General features: G+C 34.3%; 1 long non-coding RNA gene and 1 pseudogene across 1 annotated transcript; one reads left to right on the top strand and one right to left on the bottom strand.

Moving 5' to 3' along the window:
- The window catches only part of LOC149261185 (organic cation/carnitine transporter 4-like), a 144,639-nt pseudogene that overhangs the window by 79,910 nt on the left and 39,225 nt on the right, over positions 1–25,504 (top strand).
- LOC149261186 (uncharacterized) lies at positions 10,348–11,273 on the bottom strand. Its single transcript, XR_016248404.1, has 3 exons — positions 11,060–11,273; positions 10,881–10,952; positions 10,348–10,785 (listed from the first exon to the last, which is right to left on the bottom strand). It is a non-coding gene; the product is annotated as an uncharacterized LOC149261186 (long non-coding RNA).

The raw sequence follows: 25,504 nt of genomic DNA, 5'->3' as shown, positions 1-25,504 counted from the left end.
AGTTACAATGTCTATCAGACTTCTTCTATTTGTTTTTATTGGTCTTATCATTTTGCTGAAATGATCTTTCATCTTGAGGCTGAGTTCGTGTAGGACCATTCTTTTGAGGATATGACTTCTTAGGATTCTTTGAATTTGGTTGTTGCTGGGCGGCTAACGCTTTCGAGGAAGAGTTTCCAAGATTAAGAAGACCAAGATGTAAGAGTTTTTCTTGTTCTCTTATTAAGGAATCACAAAAGGAGTCAAAGGAAGGGGGCTTGTAGACTTTGCCTTGACAAATGAAAGCTTCCCTTGTAGAATGGAAAGTGGAAACAAATACAGAGTAGGCTGGTCCCAACTTAGTAAGGATGGAATAAATAAGGTTACCATCTTCTTTCTTAACTTTAACACCTTCCAAGAGATATCTAAGGGTCTTGAATTTGGACAAGAAATCTTCAATGCAAGAAAAATTATTAGGATCCAAAGTAAGCAACTCATTCTCAAGTTGATGGGCTCTAATTTCATTTTTAATCCCAAAAACTTTAGCGAGTTTTTCTAATGCTTCATGAGGAGTTTCAAGTTCTGCAATATGGAATCTAAGATCAGGAGAAATAGACATTCCTATCAAACCACGTGCTTGATCTTTTCTATTTTCCCATTTTTCAGCCTTGTCTTCATCTTTTGGTTTCTTCTCTTGGTCTGTGGCTATTCTGAAGAGACCTTTACTTCTAAGTAAATCTCCCATGTAGGCTACCCATTGGAAGTAGTTAGTGCTGTCAAGAATGACTTGGCATGGACTTTCCATTTTTTGAAAAAGAACTGAAGCTGAAGATGCTGAAAGTAAGTGGTCCAATGGATAGATCTCGAAAAAATAGGCGGTTTTAAAAAAAACGGCTCTGAAAAAGGTTTCCGGATGAAGAAGTTATGGCTTTTTGAAAAAAAATTGTTAACGTTGCCGGCAAAGTGCGCGAAAGTGCGGGAATGAAAAAATCCGCCCCCACAAAATGGAGACTTGAACCCAAGACCTCTACTCTCTTAAAATAGCTTTGAACCAATTGATCTATACAAAAAATTTGAGAGAGAGAGAGAGAGAGAGGGGGGGGGGCCTTGATTTGCGTGCTTGCCTTGAGAAAGCTCTTTTTCCCTACAAATCACAAAACACAAAACCCAACACGAATATGCAAAGAAAAACGAACCTTGCGGCTCGAAGTTAGCTTTAGCCAAAAAACTAGAAATTTTAAAAAAAATCTCAAAGTTAGCTTTAGCCGAAAAACTAAATATTTTTCTCAGTGTTTCTGATTTTCCGAGATCACACTAAGGTGCAGGGAAAAGAGCATACGCATGAGAAAAATCCTTCCTTTCTGTTTCTGATTTGCCCAGATCGCACAGAGTCGCAGGGCAAAGAGCATACGCAGAAATGAAAGGTATAGATCCGGTTAAAAAAAAGGCTAAATAAACCGAAACCGAAATAAACAGAGAGAAAATAACAGTAAACTGCAAAAAACACTGTATACCTCCCGATCTGAAAAATGACGCAGCTAGGGCTACCGGAAACCTTTTCGCGTGAAACGAAAGGGGTTCCTCACTGAAACAGATGCTCCGAACGCAACAGAGCAGTCCTCTCGGCCCGAAAGCAGTCAGAAACAACAGATCTAGGAAACAACAGCCGCATGCAGTTCTACCGGCTTCAGATTTGGATCACCAACGGACGCGGCCCTCAAATAGCTCTGATACCATGTAGGAATTTACAGGGTAAGTTCCTCAGAAAGAATACCAAAAGGACACCGCTCACAACCAGATCTCAAATCAATACACCAGTATTTTTGACGTGGTTAAAACCCTCAGAGTGCAAGGAGGGAAACAGTCCACGGCCTGTCCCAACGTGGGTACTACAGGCAATTTATTAATCAAAGAATGAAAATTTACATAAGCTTCTCTCATGCACGGATTACCCGAACAATGACCCTCCATGCGCTTTAAATAGAACTCATGGACCAATCGGGTGTCAAGCCACGGATCAAGTGTCGGTAATACCGAGGTGAGAGTGAACTGTCGGATCACTACATATCGTGACCGTCGGATTGTAAGTTACAATATGTACAACGGTAAAGAAACACACTTTACCTAACTCTATACCTAACTCTAAACTAGACCAAGTTGAACTTAACTATATCATATGTGTCGGAATATCCTAACACATTCAGGATATCATCAAATCATAATGAAGATTGAATACATTCCAAAAACAACATTTAGAAATCATGAAGGTCATTATGAATTTTTTATCGTGCCTTTTGACCTTACTAATGCACCTTCCACATTTCAAGGTTTGATCAATTCCATATTCAAACCCTTCCTTAGAAAATTTGTGTCAGTATTTTTTGATGATATACTAATCTACAACAAGTCTTGGAAGTATCATTCACAACATCTTGACATGGTTATCAAACTATTGGAGTAGAAACAATTATATGCAAAAATCTCCAAATGTCTCTTCGGAGAACAAGAGGTGGAATATCTGGGTCATATTGTATCTCATGAAGGTGTTAAGGTAGACCCTAGAAAAATTAAAACCATTAAGAAATGGAAAATCCCCACATCCATAAAGCATCTATGAGGATTTCTCAGGTTGAAAGGGTATTATTGCAAGTTTGTTAAGACTTATGGTAGAATAGTAGCACCTCTAACAATATTATTGAAGAAAGATGCATTCTCACAAACTCCAAAAGCAACGAAGGCCTTTGAACATCTTAAAGCGGTAAGGTGCCAAGCACCTGTCTTAGCTACACCAGACTTCACAAAAACCTTTAACCTAGAATGTGATGCCTCGGGAAATGGAATTGGTGTTGTTTTAATGTAAGAAGAAAGTATTTACACAAATCTATTTATCAAAAAGAAAATCTTGGCAATACTACATGCACTTAAGAAATGGTGACCCTACCTAATGGGAAGACTCTTCAAGGTAAAAAATTATCATGATAGCCTTAAATACATTTTAGAATAAATATTATCTTCAGAAGAGAATAAAAAGTGGGTCACAAAGATGTTGGGCTATGACTTTGAAATCATCTACAAAAAAGGGAAGAAAAATGTTGTGGCAAATGCACTCTCAAGAAAGGATGAGGATGTGGAAGAATTTCTTTGAGCCATTTCTATTATCCAACCAGATTTGATAAACAAACTTAGTGATGAACAGGAGAATGACGAGGAGTTGTGGGCACTGATTCAAATGATACAACAAGATCGCAGTACTTATGATACATTTAGCTAGAAAAATGATTCGTTATGGTACAAGGATCGGTTATACCTATGTAAGAATTTTCAACTCATATAAATGATTCTTAGGGAATTGCACACCTCTCCCTTAGGAGGGCACTAAGGATTTCTGAAAACCTACCATAGGGTTAAGAAGATTTTTTTTTGCGATGCTTAAATCAGATATTCAAAAGTTTGTGGTAGAATGTTTGGTTTGCCAACAAAATAAAGTTGAAACAATTAAGACCCCAGGAATATTACAACCTTTACCCATTCCAAGCTAGCTTTGGGAGGAGGTTTCAATGGATTTTATCCGGGTTTACCCAGGCCTGAAGGAAAGAGTGTTATCATGGTGGTAGTTGATGGACTTACCAAGTATGCACACTTTCATGCATTATATCATGAATTTAAAGAAAGTACAGTTTCTACTGCATTTATGAAGACAATTCAAAAGCTACATGGAAACCAAAAGATTTTTGTAAGCGACAGAGATCCCATTTTCACTAGAGATTTTTGGACAAAATTATTTTATTGTCTTGGTACTCAGTTAGCTCATATCTCATCTTATCATCCTCAATTTGATGGGAAAATTGACATGGTAAATAAACGTTTGGAAGGATATCTTTGTTGCTTCGTATCTGATAAAAAAACACAATGGGTCAAATGGTTTCCTTTGGTTGAATGGTGGCATAACACTTCCTTCCATAATGCAACAAAAATGACGCCATTTATGGCACTTTATGGATATCATCCACCATCCATCACATCATATTTAAGATAAAATTCTAAGGTTCAAGCAGTGGAAGATCACATTGAGCATCAACAACAAGTTCTCCAACTCTTAAAGGATAACATCACCTTAGCATAGAATAGAATCAAACAACAGGAAGATCAACATCACATCGAAATAAGTTTTGATGTAGGTGATTGGGTATTCCTATGGCTACAACCATATAAAAAAATGTCCCTCAAGCAAGCTAAGAAGGATAATAAATTATCACCAAAGTATTATGGTCTGTACAAGGTGTTGCAAAAGATAGATACTATGGCGTACAAATTGGAGCTTCCTGCAGCTTCCCGAGTGCACCAAATTTTCCATATTTCATGCTTAAATAAGGTTATATGTGACAAGCTTCCAGTTCAAACAATATTGCCAAAACTTGATGAGGAAGGAAAAATCATATTGGAGCCAGAAGAAGTCAAAGAAACACAAAATCGATAGCTACAGAATCGATCAATTTCAGAGTACTCATCAAGTCGAAGAACTTACCCATTGAAGGTTCCACATGCGAGGATGAGAATTTATACAAAAGCATCCTTTACTACTCAAACATTGACGAAAACACTTTTTTGAAGGAGAGGGGCATGTTAGGTCCTTATAATACCAGTGATTCCCCCATTACTATTGTCATTATATCCCGTATTGTTATTTTTGTGCCCCTATTGTCCCCATATTGTTATTATTGTTCCCCATAGAATCCCACTATCGTTATTTTTGTGCCGTTATATTATTATTGTTTGGTCAGCTTGGTTATATTGTGACCCCTCGGACTCCTATATATAGAAAGGAGGTTTTTTCATTTGAAACATCTAAGAATTGTTCATTTGTGTAATGTAAAGGAGGTTTCCCCCTCAAAGAGGTTGAATTTTTAAGGCGTTGATCTATCTTTTCTATTTTTTTGTGGGTTGGTTTCATAATAGAGTGTTATTTATTTGCAGAATAATTATAACTATTTTTTTCGTATATGTAGTACCCTGGAGCAAGATATGAAAGGGGACTGATCTCAGTTGGGTAGAGTTACGGTGCTTGAAACAATCATTATGTGAGGAGAATTCCAACTTGCAAGGGCCTTTATCCTCTATGAAGGATGAAAAAATTGAATGTGGATCTCACAGCAAGCCGAAATAATGTTTATATAGCTAGTCTCTAATCATGAGAAGGAACGGTTTTCGTTGGTCATAGGGCAAAGATATAGGAGGCTTCCATCCACAAAGATCTATGGAATAGGTTGACTGATCAAGGTATAAGGATCAGGTGTCATGGAAATAGAACCTTTTACAATATTACTCTCTCTTCAAATATTCCTTACTTGATATTCTAGTGAGCTATTGTGAATTTTTTGAAGTAACTTCTCCCCATACATTAGCTTGGTCTACTCCAAAATCATTTTCCATTGGGCCATTTCAATTTCGATGTTCTCTTTTAGAGATCATTGTTTTAATTTTTCTGGGTATAAACTAGAGTTGTGATAGGGCTATAATTGGTAACTAGAGTAGTAGAATAACTTGGAGAAGGAGATCAACGACATTTTCCATGGTGGTTAAATTATTGTTTTCATCTAAAACTCAACTACTGAAACCTGGGGGGGGCCTTTCTCCATGTTGGGAAGAATTAGGCTCAAGGTAGTGGAGCATATAGGACGTGGTCAGAGCGATGTAGTGAGAACCTCTTGGTGGTAGTTTTCTGTGTGGATGAGTGGGTGATATCCATATTCATACTGGGATAATGATTATAAAACACATAACTTTGTTTATAAGCATGTTTTCAGGATTGAAGGATTCCTTACATTCACTAACTGTTTAATTTATATGGCTATTTTAGTAATTTGGTGGTAATTAAACTCACAAAACCGCATTGCATGATATGTGCCAATAAATTCTATCGACTCAAAATCCATTTTTTGTATCATAAACCATTGTCGTATTTTTTTGTGTGTTTATTAGTAATTTTAAAAAACAAAAATAACTGGTCTTCTCTCGCGAAAGTATGATAATTTATGGAAAGATGTATCGTCGTATCGATAATTGTTGGATGTTTAAAAAATTATGATAGCTTGATTTTTATTTTGAAATGAACACATGTATTCTTCTTTCCTTTCCTTCAGATTTGTTCTTCTTCTCAATCCATGCCTGGTTCGTTAGTGTATTATTATTATGTCAAAATATAAGGGCTTAACCATTCAACTTTTAAACATTTGATTCATGTGCATTGTTTCTTCTTTGTGTGTATAATACATTCATAAGTTGAGTCTTTCTATTTATATTTTGGCTTCATTAGTATAGGTTAGCCTATTCTAGCCTAGTTTACTCTAGTTTGGCATAGTTTAGCCTATTCTAACCTAGCCTACTCTAACTTAGTTTAGCTTTCCATAGTCTAATCTAAACTAGCCTAGCCTATTCTATTCTTATGTAGCTTAGTCTACTTTATTCTATCCTAAACTAGCCTAGCCTATGCTATTCTTATGTAGCTTAGTCTACTTTATTCTATCCTAACACACTCTAGCTTAACCTTCAATAAAAAAATTTATTCAAAATCACTCTTAAAAAACATATAAAATAAAGTGTAAAATATAATTTATGTAAATTTTAAAATATTTTAAAATATAAATTTACTTAAATAATATTAATAGACGAATAATTTGAAAATAAATCAAAATAAATACTATCACTAAAGAAAATATAACAAAATTTATTTAAATAAATTAAATTTACTCATATCTAAATTCATTTAGGAAGGAATATATATTAAATGAGAAATATATCTGTAAAATGGAAAATCCAAAAGCTTAATTCAGAATAAATTTGAGAAAAGCAGTTGATCTAAACATAAAAAAAACATAATTCAAAATCAATTTTAAAAATCCAATTCATGGAAACTAAATCCAGTTAAAGCGCAGCCATGAAAACAGCAACAGATATTGAGATTGCACACCAATCACTTGTTGGATCATTCTAAAAAATCAAATCGTTGAACGCTTGCAACGCTGTGCAATAAGTAATGATTGTTTCAATGAGAAGGATAAACATATCAGGTGGCTTTTCTCTGCAACTCTCTCACTCTATTGAACTAGCTCACTCATATCTCGTGGTTTTTCTCTGCAGCTAACTGCCTCACTATATTGCTAATCTCCAAACATAGTTGGGTAGATCACCTTTCTCTGCGCGTATCATACCAACACTCGACTCATCACTGGCTGTGATCTTTTTATTATTATCAGCTTGTGATTCCTATCAAAGTTTACGATCTATTAATACTTAGATTCAGTCTTTCAGTTTTATGAGAATAAGGAAGACAAATATCGTAGTAAAAACCCAAATATCATACTAATGAAATGTCTTGTACTAAATTAAGCCAAGCTAAAGAAATTCTTGGTAGAAAATACCAACGGCTGCAGGTATGCTGAAAAGAATAAGTCAACGGAATCTCTCGCAGTCTACTTCAAATATATTAGCACCAGCCACTTTTTAGGCACCTGGACATGGTGAAGCTGTGGGGAAAGTTCATATAGATTAGCACTAGCCATTTGATAGGCACCTGGACATTGGTGAAGCTGTGGTTAAAACAGTAAAAGTATTGGGGATAGTTCTAATTATTAACTAGAAATTTGGGAAATAGGGTGAGTCCAACAAATCTCTCTGAAAATTTTCACTGCCTTTGAATTTGCACTTCAGCCTATTATAAAATCTCGGAAAGATTACACATCCCAATAGATATCTATCTGTTCAGTGCTCCCCAAATGATTTGTGGAAACATGCATTCGAACTGAACCTCAATGTCCAGTATATATCTAAATTACATGTTATTCCTCGAAGAAATTAGATATGGTACGCAATGAAAAGAGAGCTAAATTCGAATTTAGCATGTTATCAGAAAATGATCAAAGAAAGAACGATGATCAGATAACTGGAAGGAGGTTTCATACCTTTAGTTTGATATAGAGGACAATCCAACAGAGGATCCCCGTTTGATATGGAAGAAAATGCAGCAGAGCAGCCGCTAAAATAATGGTTTGATCGAACAAACCGTCCTCAAAAGATCAAACCGTCCTCAAAATCCAGCAGAAGATCCTCAAATACAGAGCATCCCAAACATAGAAGAAAATCCAACAAAGCACGCATTTCCAGTTTGAACAAAGCGTCGTCAAAATCGAGCAGAAGATCCTCAAATATAACTGGAAAGAGTTTTCATAAAAAAACCAACAACAAATTTTGAGAAAATCCAGGGGAGCATGCATTCCGAATTTGATAGGGAAGAAAATCCAACAGAACATCTAGAGTGTCCTCAAATTGCATGCAACATAGCATCCCCAAATTCCGTATCAAATATTGTGCAAAAGAAAGCAGCGGGACGGTATATCTCCGAAAAAGCGATGGTTTTTTTGGAACGGTCAGATTTAGAAAAAAGATGGAACGGTCACGCTTGAAAATAAAACAACAATAATTATTCTTGACATCTTTTATAATATTTAATTAGGGTGTTATAAGAATTAATAATTTTATATTACTATAATATTTAATAATTATATCATTGGTTTAAATATAGTTTTAATTAGTTGATATTTTTGTAAAAAGTTCATTTTTAAAATTAAGAAATTAATATAGAAATTATTATTTTAATCATGTGATAAAAAATTTGATGGTAAAAGATTAATTCAAAAAGTTTAGTTGTTTCAGAATTATTTTAATTTAATTATTTAAATATTTATAATTATAAAAGAATTAAAAATAAATTTATTTATTAATATTCCATACTTATTAATATTTTTAAAAATAAATTTATAAATGTAAATAAATTATTAATTTCATATTTATATCTCTTAAATTATTAAATAAAATATAATCACGTTTAATGTTACAAGATAAATATAATGTATAAAAATATTTAATGGGGCAACATAAATAATCATTTGTAACACCCCTTGTGAAAAGTAAATGCTAGTAACTAGTGAAGTAATTATGAAATAAAGACTTTATTTAAATTACGTGTAATCCTGTTGTTAATGTTATATTAATAAAAAGACAGTTGTGTTGGTACCATTTTGAATTGAGTTATGATTAATCATGGTTAGTAACTGAGGAATCGGTTACCCTAACTACCTGGAGGTAGTTGAGTCCCCAGAGGAAAAAGGGGAAAAATGCCAAGTCTGGTTAGGATCAGATGGCAGAGAAAAAAAGGAGAAGGAATGCTATGTTGGTTAGGATCAGATAGCTTAAGTGGAAAAAGAAATTTTCCTGTGCACGCTACGTCTGGTTAGGACCAGATAGCGTTGACTGGCGAAGACCAGTGCCATTGCGGTCGAGTAGGACCTGCAAGTGCTTGGGGGTGGAAGTTCAGCGAGGACTTCCTACGGACGGGTGGATTGACAAGCATTACCAGTAAGTTGGCAGATAACAGGTATGGTTGCTACTTGTTGCCTCTGTTAGTATGTTATTACACTGTACTGTGCTGAGAAAGTGAAAGGAACTAACAGCTATTTGCATAAATTCGTAAACAGTGTTATGAAAGCAAGTAGCATATATTGTAAGCAATAGAGTATTTGCATAAATTCGTAAACAGTGTTATGAAAAACAGTAGCATAAACTGTAAGCAATAGAGGAACGAACAGATACGAGTATGGCCTGTAACCTGAATATACATTTACTGGTAAAACATTGATAACTGTATGAAAAGCAATATCCGAACTTGAGTGGTCTGGTTACCAAAGATATATATGAAATAATAGATAACTGGGTTATATCAGATTTAGTGTCAACATTATAACTCATTTCAAGAAAATGATGTAACAGTAAACCATATGCATGCGAAAAGGAATAAATACTCAGATATCTCAAGAAGCAAAAAGAATAAGTACAGCGCACCCTGCCGTGAAGCAGTAGCCAACCCTGGCACTCTATGTGCGTATTCAGCAGTAAACGAGTTAGCCTCTCGGCCAGTATTAGAAAATGAACAAGCTGTGTGTGATTTAATAATCATAAAGAAATACAGACGAAAATGAAAACGGGTTGGAGCCCATGCGAGTAAACTTGAGTATGCAATCTATCACTTCGCTCGAGTGTGGAAGGAGGGAAACCCTCAACTTCACCGGCGGAATCATGAGTGAACCAGAACTGTATTAAAGACTGGGCAAACCCTTACAGTCGCATAGAATGTCGAATGTTAAATATAAATGCATGCATGTATATGGATAAAGCAAGTTAACAGATAACCAATAAATCTTAAAACCCTCGCAAGAGTTAGAAACCGAATGTCATAAACAAGAGCACATAAGCAATGTAGCCTCAACTCCGTTTTAGGAACAGAGAGTGCTTACAATGAGCCAAACGAGAGGTCATAAAACTGAAATGTAAACACATATATAAATTCGATACTGAAGCAACAGTAATACAAATCATTTCATTAGAAAAGAACCGTGAAAACCTGTATCACAAGTTCGTATATATGTAGCTATGGCCACGAGGGCATTTAACAAAGGAAATAACATCATGCACGGGTGGGAACCATTAAATCTTACGCGCTCTGTCCCTTGAACTATTTAATTGACAAAGTCAGGGTATCAACCCGCGTAAACAACATTCAAGCTTAAACCCTTAACCTGTTCGGATACAAAGCAGAATGACTTCCAGAAGTAATATTATACAAATCAATGGTCACGGCTGAGCATATTACTCTTAGACTGAACCTTTTCCTAGACAAGTCTATAATCTAAGACTCGGGTCGAAACCCAAAACTGTTAACAGGGTTCCATGCCGCGGTGATGCCACCGGGTATCCCTGTCAGAGTAATTTAACACTCAGCTGTTGTCCTAAAACAAAACTATGGGAATAAAAAGTAAACGGCATAACGGCATAATGGTATTCGAGCATACCTGTAACCCAACAGAAGGAAGAGCGAAAGGGCTCCCATCTCCGACAAGGTGTGGTCACCGGTCACTGTGCGTCTGAGACAGAAGGGAAAAACAACGAGAGTCTGGTTAAACTTTGAAATGGCATTGCAAAACTGGAAACTGACATAAACTGAAAACAATATAATCGTATGATCTTATACCTGTGTCAACTGATGCGAAGGAGGAAATGAACCAAGGGTCTGGAGCTGAACGTAGTAGCCGGAGCAGAGGTAAGTGAAACGCCATGGCTCTGCGACACACCGTCGCAGCGAGAAAGGAGGAATAATAAGCCGAAAATGAAGAACCTCAATAATATATACCACGCCTCACCTGCCAGCTACGTGTTAAACCCTCAACCTTTGATCTGCAGGAAAGGTTTACCATCGTTCGATGGCACATCATGTTCAATGGATTCGGGCGCGAAAGTGTTAAGTCCAAGGTAGCAGATCCGTAAGTGCTTGGAGCACTGGGATCACATGGCCTCACGGCAGCTGGCCGTGGATCTTTCCAGATGGACGGTGTTGCTTTCCACCGAGGTCAAGGCCGGACACAACGTCCCTTTTACAGATATCTCGGGATTAGAACAGAGACACGTCAACAAATTGCCATAACTCGCCTTTAAAGACTGTCAGACCTTTGATTTATGCGCAATATAACTCGTTGCAGACTTTGGAAAGTCATACATGTATGCTATATATTGTTTGTTTATGGTTCCTTACGAGAACCTTTGTATATGGTATGTCCAACGAATATATATATTGAAACTCAACCCTTAAACTCATTACTTTATTATATAACTGTTGATGTATGATGGATATGGATGAGTCCTTGTGAAAGGTAACATATAAAGACTTACATGCTTATTACCATGAGGTTAATCCTGATAAATATATATATGGTAGTTAATCAATATAAAAAGAAATTTTTTTTTATGTGTACGTGACATCATTGCTTTGTGGTTTAGAAAACTAAATAATTATAATTTATCATTCTGACTATAAATAAAAGTTTTATAATTAATAACTATTTTTTAAATATTTAAAGATATTTGTTACACTCATAATGCATATATTTTATAGATGAAATATGTGAACATATTAAATATTATTTAAAATATGTTCATAATTGAATAAAAAAATAATTAGAATTCATCATTGTGACAATAAATAAGATTTTTATAATTAATAATTATTGTCTAAATAATTAAAGATGTTTGTTAGAATGCGAATGTATATATTTTATAAATGAAATATGAAAACATATTAAATATTATTTCAAATATGTTCATAATTGAATATTTTAAAAGTTGAAGTATTAAATTTATTTTGATAGCTAAAATAATAATAATAAAGAAAACGATTAAGGGTAGCAAATGTAGGGAGGATTTAGTTTAATTTCAAAGAAGACTTTAATGCTTAGCAAGAAATACGAATAAAAATTTTGAAATGCAATTAATGGTGTATCATGGTATTAAAAGCTTGAAAAAAATAAATATCAATCACCTAAAAACATGGTTAAATTTTTTATGGAATTGAAGGTATTTAGTTTTCAATTGGTCAAATAATTTCTACCAATAATGTAAATTTGACTTGGTGAGGGTGTTGTTTTTATTGTAAAAAAATTCTACTCTACAAGAATACCCTTACTACAACCAAAATTTTCAAGCAACATTTGATGTATGCAACTCCATGAATCACAAATCCTTCTTCCTACATTTTAAGCAATTTTTTTTTGTGTCCCTTTCCATTATTTTGAATACCGAAAAATGTCATAATTGTAGAACTTTTATACTAGTTGTTGGAGAGCATCCATAGTTATTTGATATATCTTCTTACACTCACTCCTAAATTGGAATTCATAAATAATAATTCAAATATTCATGGATTTGGTAGCACAATTTGAATATACCTCTGTTATTTCATGTTTTAAGGACACATAAGGTGTTGGTGGATTGTTTGGCCAACTAGGGAGCACCCATGAAGGAAAATTCAATAAATATAAAATGGCAGAGACACATATACTGATGCTTACACCCATTCCAGGAAAGATAGGAATTAAAATTTGATAAATATAAAATGGGAGAGACACCTATGGTAATCCCCATCCCTTCAAACTAATGAATAATTAATGTACCCTTAAAATAACTCACAAATAGATTTACATCCATTCCATGAAACATAGATACTTAAGTCTACAGAAGAAAAAACATTTTGTCATTTTGGTTTGTTTTACCAAAATTTGATAATAAACTACCAATAATTATTTCTAAAATAATTTTACATTATTCTAATATCTTGTAATTCTTTATTATTATAAATATAATTTAGACTAATTGATATTATACAATTAATTTACTTTTAAACTTAGAAAATTATATAGAATTTATAATTTTAATCATGTGATAAAAAAATCTATAGTTAAGTTTAAGTCCGAAAACATAGTTATTTGAAATATATATATATAATATATATATATATATATATATATATATAGCATTAAATATTTGTAGTATTAAATATTTCTTTATTCGTTAATATTTCATTTTTTAAACAAATTTATAAATTAAATTAAACTATCTATATATATATAAACATTTAATGAGCATGCATGAGTAAAAGATGCTTCTTTGTCATTTAAAATTGATTTTAATTAGAATTTAACATTTTAACACAAAAGACTTTAATAATTAGTACTTATTGGCAAAATAATTAAAGTTGTTTCTTAGAACGTGAATTAATAATTTTTATGAATAAAAAATGAAAACTTATTAAATACTATTTAAAATGTCCTTATAATTAAATATGATATAAACCAAATTTATTGTAATAGTTAAAATATTGAAAAAAGAAGGAAAATCTTAGCAAATCTATGGAGGTTGTAGTTTAGTTTCAAAGAAGGATTAATAAATATAATATTTTGGTTAGCAAGCATTAACAATAATAATTTTGAGATGTGAGTGGTGTATGATTGTTTTTAAATCACAAAAGAAATAAACGTAAATCATATAAAAACATTGTTAAACATTGAAGATTTTTAGCTTTCACTTGGTCAAATAATTTCTACCAAAAATTTAAATTAGACTTGATGAAGCTATTGTTTTTATTATAAAAATAAATGTAGCTTCCAATAATACCTGTGCTAAAAAGAAAATGCTCTATTTAAAAACTAGATGCATCCAAATTCATGAATCACAAATGGTTATTCTTACATTTCTTGGAAAAAATTGGTTTCCCTTTCTATTATTTTGAATACCCAAAAAGCCCATATGTGTAGAAATTTTATATTACTACATCATATATTACTTCTCACAAAGTTTCATGATTATTTGAATATCCTTATAGAGTCACACCTAATTTTTAATAAATGTTTTGATGGTTAAATTTTAAGTCTAAAAATTAATTATTTTGAAAAATATTTTAATTTAGTTATTAAAAAATATAAAATAAATTATTTTTCTTAATATTCAATATTTTTTTTTTAAATATTATAAATGTGAATAACTTGTTTATTTCAAATACATTCATTTATTATATTTCTATTTCCTAAATTATTATATAAAATACAATTATATTTAATGTTAAAAGATAAATATAAAGTAAAAAAAAATTGACTTAACAAACAAGTAAAAGATGTTTCCTTGTTTCTTACTTTTTTTTAATTAGAATTTAACATTCCTACTGTAAATAAGATTTTTATAATCAATACTTATTATCCAAATATTTAGAGATCTTTAATAGACTGGGAATTAATAAATTTTATGAATGAAATATGAAAACATATTAAATACTAGGAATGTAGGCTTTTGTGATGTATGATCTATACAAATATTTTCCAGAGAAAATGACATATCAGATTGTATGTATGTGTTTTGAAAATCAGGACATGAATGGATGGCTTGAACAATGATAATAAATATAGTAGATATGCAATTACTAAATGGCAATAGTCAATAAAATAAATATTATTATATTTGAAATGAATGTTAGAGAGCTTGAAGAAAGCTAATAAATATGGTAGAATTGCAACCACTAAATCACAATGGTAAGTAAAATAAATATTATTATATTTAAAATGAATGTTAGAGAGAAAAAATAAAGTTTATTTTAAAAAAGAAAATAATAATGAAAAAACCAAATAAAATGAATTATTATTAACGAATATAAAAACTATTAGGAATTAATAAAAATATAAATACAAATAGAACTTAGAGGAAACAAAAAAAAGGTTTTTTCATAAACATTAAACGAAAATATTTAAAATTAAAAAATAAATGAAAAAATGAATAACCCTTATGCTTGAAAAATGTGGTCACATAGTCCTCATAGGGTCGTGGGCTGAGTCTTAATGCCTGCCCCCATCAAACTAGACCTTAAAACATGGGTACGTGGTCATGTCGGCGTCAAGAGTCTCAAGGTGAAGCTAACCACCTACCCATCCCACTAGGCCCTTAAATGTTGATGCCGAGATCATGTGCATGATCCATAGGACATGGGTCTGGCCCTCTTGCCTTAGTGCCTCCGCAAGTGTGTTCAAAATGGTCTCTTGATGGAGCATATACCCAAGACCTTGGGCTATTACTGAGTGCTCCTCCACATTCACACCTTCTACTAAATGTTGAGGTCATGTGATTAGTGTTGTGACTGGGGTTGGTCTAAACGTCCTGCGTCCCTCTCCACCATTTTGTCATAGGAATATGGCATCAAATATGACCAGAGGTTGGGGCTAGTAGCCCAACCCCTCCCTCCTAAAGCTCTAAACTTAAACTTTATATAATAGTTTGATCTATGCTATGTTAAGAACTACCATGTGGCATGCTGTTGAAATGCTCCATTATGGAGTGGGAGGCTCGGGTTTCAAATCCCTAGGGTGCCATGTGGCAGCCCATGACTAGGCCACATGACACCCAATTATTGGTCCACATAAAACCAACACGAACCTATCAAATGTTCCAAAAATAGATGAACCAGAGGATGAAACTTAGCAAGCTATCATTGGCTCGTACCTTACATAGTCACTATGTTAACTCACTATATGATCAACCTAATGGACTGACTAGTCAACGAACCTACTGGAATTTTTAATTCTTGGGCCAAACAATGAGCACATGATAACATGAGCATATGGTGTTAGATTGAGGTGAAATGAATACCCCTATTAAAAACAAATTGGTCGATTGCAACATTTGAAGTATGAAATTCCATGAATGACAAATCATTGAAGAAAATTGTTTCCCTTTAACTTCCTTTGAATACCCAAAATCAATCATATTTGTATAACTGATAAAATATGCCATCGTATACTAGTTGTTGGATAGTGTTCATGATTATTTGATATATCTTCTTACACTCTACTCCCAAATTGGAATTCAAGAATAATAATTCAAATATTCATGGATTTGATAGCATGATTTCAATTCACCTCCCTTTTATAATGTCTTAGGGACACGTAAGGTGTTGGTAGATTGTTTGCACAACCTAAGATAACACATGAAGGAAAATTCGATAAATATAAAATGGGGGAGGCACCTATCATGATGTCACTTCCTTCAAATTATGAGTAATTAGTGTGCCCTTATAATAATTGAAAAGTGGATTTACACCCATCCCATGAAAGATAGGTGCTTAAATCTACCAAAGCATAAGAATTTTGGCCTATTTTACTAAAATTTGATAATAAAGGTTTGGGTGAGATTATGATTTCCTCTCATTTAAAATGCATTTTTGAATGCATAAATAGATTTAACACCTACTCCATTTAGGGAAAAAGTTACAATGAAATATTCCTAGAAAGGGGCCAAAACATCTATTAGAGTACACCCTCAAATGTTTGCAATATTCATTCTAATTTTCATACACCAAGATAATGATGGAGGAGTTATTTAAGTATTGGATACAAGTAATCTAGATTTAGTGTGAGATTTTTTTTCCTTTGTCCCTTTCCTTTCTCTTTCAAGTTTGTATACCTTCACATTGGTTCACATTTGGGTCAACATAACCTATTATAGCCTATATCCTAGCCTACTCTACCCTACCATACCCTACCTTGGATTACTCTATCCTATGCTACTGCAACCTAGCCTAGCATATCCTAGTCTAGCCTTGTTTAGCCTAACATACTCTAGCATAGTCTAGAATGCTACACCCTAGTTTAACCTAATCTACACTAGTCGAGCATAACCTAACCCACTGTGGCCTAACATAACTTACTCTAGCCTAGCATAATCTATTGTGCTCTATCGTAGCCTCAACTATTGTAGCCTAGTCCACTCTAGCCTAACCTAGCTAGCATATCTTACTCTAGCCTACCCTAGACCACTTTAGTCTAGCCTAGACTACTCTAGCATATCGTGGTGTATAATACTCTAACATTGCCTACTATAGCCTAGCCTCGACTGGCCTAACGTAACCTACTCTATCCTAGCTTGGCCTACACTAGCGTAGCCTTAACTAAGCTACTCTATCCTAGCCTAGCCTACTCTAGCTTAGCCTAGCCTGCTATAGCCTATCAAAGACTTATTTAGCCTAGCCTACTATACACTAGCCCAGCATAGTCTGACCTACCCTACCCTATACTATGCTAGCCTAGCCAACCCTAGCCTAACCTACTCTAGGCTAACCTAGCCTAGACTAACCTACTCTAGCATATCCTAACCTACTATGGCCTAGCCTAGCCAAGTCTGACCTACTCTAGCCCAACCTTGCCTTGCCTAAGATAATATAGCCTAAAATAATCTACTATACGCTAGCCTACTATAGCCTATCCTACTCTAGCCCAACCTAACCTAGTCTAGCCTACCCTTGCCTATTGTAGCATATCCTAACCTAGCATAGCCTACTTTAGCCTAGCATAGCATAGCCTAACTCACTATAGCCTAGCCTAGCCTCGCCTAGCCTAGCCTCACCTAGCCCACTCTTAACTAGCATTGCCTAGAGTGGCCATGCCTAGATTACTCTAGCATAGCCTACGCTACTCTAGCAGAGACTAGCCTAGCCTAACCTACTATAGCCTATCCTATTGGAGCCTTATATAACCTACTCTGGCGTAGCCTTGCCTAACCTACTCTACCCAAGCGTAGCCTACTCTACTCTAGCCTAGCCTATACTATTGTAGACTAACCTACTGTAGCCTACAATAACCTACCCTACTCTAGCCTACTCTACCCTACTCTAGACTAGCCTAGCCTAGCCTACTCTATCCTAACCTTTCCTATCCTACTCTACGCTAGCCTACTTTAGCCTAGTCTAGCCTTTGTCTACTTTAGCCTAACCTACTCTAACCTAGTCAAAACTACTCTAGCATAACCAAGCCTTTTCTAGCCTTGGCAAACCTAGCATACTCTACCCTATCATTGGCTACTATAGTCTGCACTAATCCATTCTACTTTAGCATAGCCTAACCTAGCCTAGCCTAGCCTACTCTAGCCTAACCTAGCCCAACTTACTCTAGCATAGCCTAGCCTAGCTTACCGTAGCAGACTCTAGCCTAACCTACTCTATCCTATGCTAATGTAACATAACCTAACCTACTTTTCCCTAACCTACTCTAGCCTAGCCTTGCCCTACCTACTCTAGCACTAACCTACTCTAGCCTAGACTAAGCTAATCTAGCCTAGCCTAACCAAGCCTAACTTACAGTAGCCTGGCCTGGCTTGGCCTAACTTACTAAAGCCTAACCTAACTTGCTCTAGCCTATCCTACCTTAGCCTAGCCTACTCTTCCCTAGCTGAGCCCTCCAGCCTAGAATACTATCACCTACTCTAACCTAGCCTACTCTAGCCTAACCTAGCCTAACCTACTCTCGCCTAGCATGACCTAATCTCGCCTACCCTAGCCTATCCTAACCTAACCTACTCTAGCCTATCCTAACCTACTCGTGCCTAGCCTAGCCTAGCGTAACTTAACCTACTCTTCCCTAGCCTAGTGTGGTGTAGCCTAACCTACTCTAGCCTAGCCTACCCTGACATACTCTACCCTAGCCTAGCCTAGCCTATCTTGGCTTATCCTAGCCTAGCCAAAACTACTGTATTCTAGCCTACCTTAGCCAACCATAGCCTACTTTGGCTTAAACTAGCCTATCCTAGTGTAACCTAGACTAGTGTAGCCTAGCCTAGTCTTCTCTAGCCTATTATAGCATAGCCTACTCTAGGCTACTTTAGCCTAGGATATTGTAGCCTACTCTACCCTAGATTAGTGTAACCTACAAAAACCTAACCTACTCTAGCCTAGCATATTCTAGGCTACTGTAGTCTAGCCTAGCCTACTCTAGCCTAGCCTACTCTAGACTGGCCTACCCTATCATATACTACCCTAGCCTACTCTATCCCAGCCTACTCTATTCTAGCCTAGCCTAAGCTAGCCTACTCTAGCCTAACCTACTCTAGTCTAGCCTAACCTACTCTATAGCCTAGCCTACTCTAGCCTAACCTACTCTAGCCTAGACTATTGTAGCCTACAATAGCCTAACCTACTATAGCCTAGCATATTCTAGGCTACTCTAGGCGAGCCTAGCCTACTCTAGCCCAACCTACTCTAGCCTGGCTACTCTAGCCTGGCCTACTCTATCCTATACTACCCTATGCTACTCTATCCTAGCCTACTCTATTGTAGCCTAACCTAACCTAGCCTACTCTAGCCTAACCTACTCTATTCTAGCCTAACCTACTCTAGCCTAGCCTAACCTAACCTACTCTAGCCTAGACTAATCTAATCTAGCTTAACCTAGCCTAGCCTAGCCTAACCTACTCTAGCCTAGCCTAAGGAAGTCTAGCCTAGCTTAACCTACTCTATCCTAGCCTAACTTACTCTAGCCCATCCTACTCTTGACTAACCTAGCCTACTCTAGCCTAGATTAGTCTGACCTACTCTAGATTAGCCTAGCCTTAGCTACACTCTCCTAGCATGACCTACTCTCACGTAGCCTAGCGTGACATAGCCTAACCTACTCTAGCCTAGCCTTACCTAGTCTAACCTAACATGTCCTACACTAGTGTGGCCTACTCCAACCTACTCCAACGTAACCTAGCCTAGCTTCCTCTACACTACCCTAGCCTAGCCTAGCCTATCATTTCCTACTCTAGCCTACTTCTAGCCTAGCCTACTCTTGCCTAGCCTAACCTAACCTACTCTAGCCTAGACTAACCTAATCTAGCTTAACCTAGCCTAGCCTAGCCTAACCTACTCTAGCCTAGCCTAAAGAAGTCTAGCCTAGCTTAACCTACTCTATCCTAGCTAACTTACTCTAGCCTAGCCTACTCTTGACTAACCTAGCCTACTCTAGCCTAGATTACTCTAATCCTACACTGGCCTAGCCTAGCCTTAGCTACACTCTCCTAGCATGACCTACTCTCATGTAGCCTAACGTGACATAGCTTAACCTACTCTAGCCTAGCCTTACCTAGTCTAATCTAACATGTCCTACACTAGTGTGGCCTACTCTAACCTACTCCAGTGTAACCTAGTCTAACTTCCTCTACACTAACCTAGCCTAGCTTACCCGATCATTGCCTACACTAGCCTACTCTAGCCTAGCTTACTCTTGCATAGGCTAGCCTACTATCTGACCTACTCTTCCGTAGCCTAGCTGAAGCTACTATCTCCTAGCATGACCTATTCGCACATAGCCTAGCATGAAATAGCCTAATCTACTCTAGCCTAGCCTAACATAGTCTAACCTAACATAGCCTACTCTAGCCTAGTCTACTCTAACCTAGTCTAGCTTATCCTAGCATAACGTACTCTACCCTAGCCTAACTACTCTAACCTGGCCTAGCCTAACCTAGCCTAGCCTAAACATAGTCTAACATAACTAACGTGCCCCAGCCTAGCCTACTCTAACCTACTCTAGTCAAGTGTACTCGAGCCTAGTCTAACCTACTCTAACCTAACCTAGCCTAAACTAGCCTAACCTAACCTACTCTAACCTAGAACCTAGCCTACCTTACCCTACACTAGCCTACCTACCTTATCCTAACCTACTCTATTCTTTCCTACCTTAGCCTACCCTAGCCTAACCTAACATAGCCTACTCTAGCCTAGCCCACTCTAACTACTCTAGCCTAACCTAACCTAACTACTCTACCTAACCTAACTTACTCTAACCTAGCCTAGCGTAACCTAGCTTAGCCTAAACCTAGTCTAACATAACCTAAACTACCGTAGCCTAGCCTAGCTTATCCCTCCCTACTCTACCCTAGCTTAGCCTATCCCTACCTTCTCGAACCTAACCTACTCTAGCATAACCTCCCTAGATTATTGTAGCCTAACCTAGCCTATAGTAGCCTAATCTACTCTAGCCTAGCCTAGTCTACTCTAGTTTAGCATAGCTTAGCTATTCTAGCCTAGTCTACTCTAGTTTGGCATAGCTTAGCCTATTCTAGCCTAGCCTACTCTAACTCACTCTAGCTTGCCATAGTCTGATCTAAACTAGCCTAGCCTATTGATTCTTATGTAGCTTAGTCTACTTTATTCTATCTAGCACACTCTAGCTTAATCTTTAACTAAACATATCAACACTCTAAAAACTATAATATAAAGTGTAACTAATAACTTATGTAATTTTAAAATTTTATAAGATAAATTTAATTAAATAATATTAATAAACTAAATCATAAATACCTAAAGAAAATATAGCTATTTAAAATAAATTAAAATTACTAATATCTATTAAGAATTTAGCTTCTGTGATCCATAACTAGATAATCTTCGGCAAAATCACTAACCAGACTTTTGACGCTTTCTAACCAACCTCATCGTCAGGACAAGTAAGATCTAAAGGCTTAGCTCGATTAAATAGAGTGACTGATTATTCTAGTTTTGATAGTGTAATCAATCTCCTTATAGTGTATTAACCTTAACCTTTTATGATATTAGGCATTTTCTAAATTTAGTAATTATACCTTGATAATTGATTCTTGATTAATTGAGCCCCTTTAACTATTGTCTAATACGACCAATCCTATAAATTGTGACCTATAGCCGAATTGACTTTAATCTCTTTTAGATAAATAATATTTGAATAAATATCGACTATTAATAGAACCTTACCTTAGATTTTAGGATAAGTTATGATTGACCAATGATTTTAGTTATATTCTTAAGAATAATCATCAACCCTATAGTAATAATTTACCTAAGGCTAAGTTACCTAATATTTTGAATTATTGAACTGATATGGATTAGTTGACATTAAAGAATAATACTATTATGAATAACTTGGACTTACCCTTAATTGGCATTTCCTAGGATAACAAAACTCTAGGAAGAATAAGTTTTAACAATTTGTTAATTTAGGAGTTATTGATTATTCGATAAGCATATATTATAAGTTTAATACTATTATATTTGAATAATAAATAACTAACTTACAATGGACCTTAAGAAATTATTACATAATTATCCAATGTAACTAAATTATATAAAAAATGGTAGTGAATTAATACACAATAATTAGATAGCAATAATAATAGTAAATCATTTAATATATACTATAAAATACCATGATATTGAAATAATATTAAACTAACAAATAATTCAATTATATATATATATATTTTATTAGTATTATTAAATTATTAATAATAATTAGTTAGTAATATATTAAATAATAATAAATCAATTAAAAACATATTATAAGGACCATTATATTAATAGATCCTCTAATATTCGAAATAATTATTAATATATCGAATTTAATTAAATAATAATTGAATAATATTAAATCATTGAATATATATTAGATAATGACCATTATAATTAAAATATTAATATTATCCTTAAATTAACAAATAAACTCCTTATTTACCTATTTTATCTATTTTTTTAAACATTAATTAAATATTTGAGTAGTTTGACCAGGTTCATTAAGTCAAATTAGCCGTTACCTTATAGCTTTGGAGTCTCTGCAACTCTATTTAATCGAGCTAATGTTAGATCTTCAACTTGTCCTGACGATGAACCACACTGGTTGGTTCGAAACGCGTCGACAAAATATTGATTTTGCCGAAATTAATTACTAATATCTAATATCTAAATTCACTTGGGAAGGAATATATATTAAATGAAAAATATATCTGTAAAATGGAAAAGCCAAAAGCTTAATTCAAAATAAATTTGAGAAAGGGAGTTAATCTAAACATAAAAAAAACATAATTCAAAATCATTTCAAAAAAGGCCAATTCATGGAAACTAAGTCGAGTTGAAGCCCAGCGATGAAAACAGCAACAGATATTGAGATGGCACACCAATCGCTTGTTGGATCATTGTGAAACATCAAATCGTTGAACGCTTGCAACGCAGTGCAATAAGTAATGACTGTTTCAACGAGAAAGATAAACATATCGGGCGGCTTTTCTCTGCAACTCTCTCTCTGTTAAACTAGTTCACTCATATCTCGTGGCTTTTCTCTGTAGCTAACTGCCTCACTATATTCCTAATCTCCAAACATAGTTGGGTAGGTCACCTTTCTCTGAGCGTGTCATACCAAGATTCGACTCATCACTGACTATAATCTTTCTATAATTATCAGCTCGTGATTCCTATCAAAGTTTACGATCTATTTATACTTAGATTCAGTCTTTCAGTTTAATGAGAATAAGGAAGACAAATATCATACTAAAATCCCAAATATCGTACTAATGAAATGTTTTGTACTAAATTAAGTCAGGCTAGAGAAATTCTTGGCAGAAAATACCATCGGCTGCAAGTATGTCCGAAAAGAATAAGTCAACGGAAACTCTCACAGTCTATTTCAAATATATTAGCACCAGCCATTTGATAGGCACCTGGACGTTGGTGAAGCTGTGGGGAAAATTCATATAGATTAGCACCAGCCATTTGATAGTCACCTGGACATTGGTGAAGCTGTGGTTAAAACAGTAAAGGTATTGGGGATAGTTCTAATTATTAACTACAAATTTGGGTAATAGGGTGAGTCCAACAAATCTCTCTGAAAATTTTCACTGCCTTTAAATTTGCACTTCAGCCTATTATAAAATCTCGCAAAGATTACACATCGCTATGAATGTCTATCTGTTCAAGTGGTCCCTAAATGATTTGCCAAAACATGCACTCGAACTGAACCTCAATGTCCAGTATATATCTAAATTACATGTTATTCTTCGAAGAAATTAAATATGGTAGGCAAGGAAAAGAGAGCTAAACTAGAATTTAATATGCTATCCGACAATGTCCAGTATATATCGAAATTACATGTTATTCTTCGAAGAAATTAAATATGGTAGGCAAGGAAAAGAGAGCTAAATTGGAATTTAAGATGTTATCAGACAATGATCAAAGGAAGAACGATGATAAGATAACTGGAAGGAATTTTCATACCTTTAGTTTGATATAGAAGAAAATCCAACAGAAGAACACCAGTTTGATATGGAAGAAAATGCAACACAGCAACCCTTAAAACCCAACAGAGCATGCATTTCGTCTTCAAAATCCAGCAAACGATCCTCAAATATAACTGGAAAGAGTTTTCTATAGGGAAAAACAACGACAAATTGAGAAAATCGTACTGAGCATGCATTCCGAGTGTTCGAAGAAAATCCAACCGAGCATGGCAGGGTGTCAAATTGCATACAACAGAGCATCCCAGAGTGTCAAATTGCATACAACAGAGCATCCCCAAATTCCATATCAAATATTGGGCAAAAGAAAGGAGTGGAACGGTCATATCTCCCGTCAGATTTAGAAAAAGGGTGGAACGGTCATGCTTTTCTGGAGAAAGTTCCAAGAAAATAAAACAACAATAATTATTTAGAAAAGAGGTGTAACGGTCATGCTTTTCTGGAAAAAGTTTCCAAGAAAATAAAATAACAATGATTATTTTTCAAATCCTTTATAGTATTTAATTATGGTGTTATAACAATAAATAATTTTATATTATTATATTATTTAATAATTATATCATTGGTTTAATTATGTTTTTACTTAGTTGATATTTTATTTTTAATTTTTAAATCACTTTTTAAAATAAAGGAATTAAAATAGAAATTATTATTTCAATTACGTGATAAAAATTTTGATGCATAGAAATTAAGTTAAAAATTTAGTTATTTCAAAATTATTTTAATTTAATTATTTAAATATTTCTAATTATAAAAGGAATTGAAAACAAATTTATTTTTTAATATTCAATATTTTTTAAAATAATTTTATAAATGTAAATAAATTATTAATTTCATATTTATATTTCTTAAATTATGAAATAAAATATAATCACATTTATTGTTACAGGATAAATATAATGTATACAAATATTTAATGGGTCAACATAAATAGACATTGCTTTGTGGTTTAGGAAAAAAAATAATTAGAATTTATCATTATGACTATAAATAAGATTTTTATAATTAATAATTATTGTTTAAATAATTAAAGATATTTGTTGCATTGGCAATGCATATATTTTATAAATTAAATATGAAAACGTATTAAATATTATTTAAAATATGTTCATAATTGAATAAAAAAATAATTATAATTTATCATTGTGTCAGTAAATAAGATTTTTATAATTAATAATTATTGCCTAAATAATTAAAGATGTTTGTTACATTGGGAATGTATATATTTTCTAAATGAAATATAAAAACATATTAA

Source organism: Pinus tabuliformis, chromosome 6 (assembly GCF_031772625.1).
Source record: "Pinus tabuliformis cultivar Carrire ecotype Pingquan chromosome 6, CPIR1, whole genome shotgun sequence".
Lineage (NCBI taxonomy): Eukaryota > Viridiplantae > Streptophyta > Pinopsida > Pinales > Pinaceae > Pinus > Pinus tabuliformis.
The sequence above is the reverse complement of the archived record's forward strand: the minus strand, read 5'-3'. Positions and strand labels throughout refer to the sequence as shown.